Raw genomic sequence first — 2,943 nt, 5'->3', positions numbered from 1 at the left:
AGCCACAGCTGCTCACTCCCTAGGCTGACTGATCCCAAAATTCTTAAAATAGAAAATAAATTAGAGTGACTCAGAATTAAAAGCAGGCAGTATTAATCACATCTATTTTCCAGTAGTGCCAGAAAATGACAGGAGGACCCAGGACAGAAATAAAGAGAAGGAAAGAAGGAAATAGAGAATATCCCGAGTTAGAAGGGACCCTCAAGCATCAGCGAGTCCAACTTTTGGCCATGCACAGGAGATCCCCAAAAATCACACCTTGTGCCTGAGAGCATTGTGGAAAGGAAAAAGGAAAGGAAAATAAGGAAACAAGCAGTGCTGCTAAAGTCAAGCTGCTGCCTGGAGCTGGGAAGGTGAAAGCCAGTGGAGCTGAGGGAGGAAATCGGGGTATCAGAGCCAAGGTTCCCGCGTCAACAATGGGAACGACCACGCGGTGATTCAGGCAGGAGTGCTCAGAACGGCTGCGCTTGGGCAATCATTGAGCAATGCAATGAGGATTAATGTACAACACTCCAGAAAATCAGGATTACAAGCACCGTGGTGACAAGCGGGGTAAATGATGCCGCCGATGAAACAATGCAGCAATTTAGAGTGGCAAAGACAATAGCAGATGATGGGCGTGAGTGGCAGGAAGCAGAGGAGGCAGAGGCTGCTCCCAGCTGCCTGTAAATAGTGGGAAGGAAGATAAGGAGAGCAGGCACTTGGTTTTTCGGGGAGCTGCAGGCAAACAGCCTCTAAAGAGAAGGGAAGGAAGGCTGTGAAAAAGCTCTTCCAGGGAAAAACCCAGAGAGCAGGGAGGGAGCTCAGTGCTTGTCACAGGCCTGACAGATTTGTCAAGAGTGCCAATAAATCTGGTGGCACCTCTGTACAGCCTCTTTGGGGCAAAATCACCAAAGCAAATTTATTCTGAAGGTTAGCTGCACTTTTCTTTCTATTAAAGTAACCCCATTTTTCTACCACCCAGAGTCAGGCTTTTAGTAATTGGATGAAACAGTTTCAACAAGAAGTTGTTGAACCTTAGGATGTTTTTGTACATTGAGTATTCTGTTGGGTTTTGCTTTTTATTTTGTTTACACTTGCTTGCCCAGCCAATGCTGGCCCCACAAGTTCATTGTAAATAGCTGGCACAGCACGTTTGGAGTGAGGGCACCACAGATCACATACAGCCTGACCTGAAAGTATTTCTAAGCAGCACTGTGTTAAAAGTCAACTTTTTAAGAACAGGGATGAGTTTATGTGAAAATTCCTGCTGCTCTCACCCATTGCATTTCAGCAGTGATAAGGCTTTTCATTTTTTCTTTTCATTTTTAAGAATTTTCTTATTAAGCAGCATGAAAGCTGAGTGATGGGATAATAGTATGAACACACATTGCAAAATAAATCAGTTTCAGACTTTTTCACTCAGTGGCTCTGCTCAAGAGTCCCCACAGATATTTAAAACAAATTCTGAAAGTTTCAGCAGCTACAATTTAAATGTGTGTCTGAAGTGTGTGTTAATCAAAATAAATTTTAGTAACAGGTCTGACACACCTGTCAAAAGTGACAGAAATGTTTTATTAATGCATTGTAACTTTGTACCTTGTTTTGAGGTGATCTTTCAAGGTGCACCTGGGGGCATATCGTGCATAGCACAGCCCTGATGTCGTGAGGAGGAAGAGGAGAGAGTGTACTTGCCAGTAAGAGATTAGTGGATAAGTTCCCCTCACTTTGGGAAAACTTTCCCATTTGCAGTGTGAAATGCAGCTCACAGGAGGTTACTAGAGTTTGTTTGCTGGTGACGTGTTCTGTGACTCACCCTCCGTCACGAGCCTATGTCTGTCTGGGGAAAGAGAGAAAGCAAGGTACAAACCCCAGCCTTTGGCCCATTTTCGGCCCTCTGGAGCAGCCTTTGTCCCAGTTTTTGTCCCTGTGGAGCACAGCTGGGACTTAAAGGAGAGGTCTCCACCCAAACCTGCTCTCAGCTCCCCCCCAACTGTAGAGCTGAGCTTCCACTCCTCAGGGCAACATTTGTGAGGGAGAACACCCCCTTGACACAAAACAGCACTTCTTGGGGGATGACTCAAATTGGGGGGCACTCCATTTTTACTCCCCTGTAAAAATACCCACCCTGGCTACCATTTAGAAAAACCTCAGGGGGTAGGACACACATTTGTGCTGAGCCTGGGGGAAGCACTTGTTGAACAACCTGTGTGTTCCTGCTGAAGGACAAGGACAGATAACACCACTGGGACCTCCCAGCCTTGACTTCAGTGTCCTCCTGGTTCCTTTAAATAAGTTTTCCTTGTGCCTGGGGTGTGGGGAGTGGAGGGAAGCCCTCAGGGCGAGGACAGGCCTTGCCCGCCTGGACCTTGGGCTGGGTGGTCACAGCTGGGATCGACACCCTGGAGCCAGGACTGACATTCCCTCAGCTGGATTGAGGCCAGAACCAGAACTAGTGATCTCTTTTTCTTTTTCTCTCTCTCTTTAATTAATCTCTTTCTCTCTCTCTTTCCTTTTCCCCTACCCCTTTATCTAAAACCCACTCTCAACTGCTTTATCCAGAACCCACTGTTCCTACAGCTGGTCAGGTACCAGCGTACCAATTTCCACGCCAAGTGTGTAGGTTAGTGATACAACTTTGATTACTCGCGGCCCCTTTGAATTGCGAGCTTTTACCAACCTTGGTGTTCCCTCACCCTTAACGCAGGGTCACCACATTTTTGGCGTCTCTTCCCTCACTCAACTTCCCGTCTCAGGAGCGCCGGAGCAGGCGGTGATATGTGGGGGGGGGGGGGGGGCCGAAGGCGGGAAACGTGAGGGGAATGGGGGGGGGGCGCCCCACGTGCGCCTCACGTGCCGCCCCCCCTCCCCAATTTCCCCACCCGGCGCGCGCCTCCCGCCCCGCCCCCGCGGAGCCACCTCCTCCGCCAATGGGCGGTACCGCCGCTCGCCCCGCCCCCTGCG

The sequence above is a fragment of the Ammospiza nelsoni genome, chromosome 9, assembly GCF_027579445.1.
Source record: "Ammospiza nelsoni isolate bAmmNel1 chromosome 9, bAmmNel1.pri, whole genome shotgun sequence".
Classification (NCBI taxonomy): domain Eukaryota; kingdom Metazoa; phylum Chordata; class Aves; order Passeriformes; family Passerellidae; genus Ammospiza; species Ammospiza nelsoni.
The sequence above is the reverse complement of the archived record's forward strand: the minus strand, read 5'-3'. Positions refer to the sequence as shown.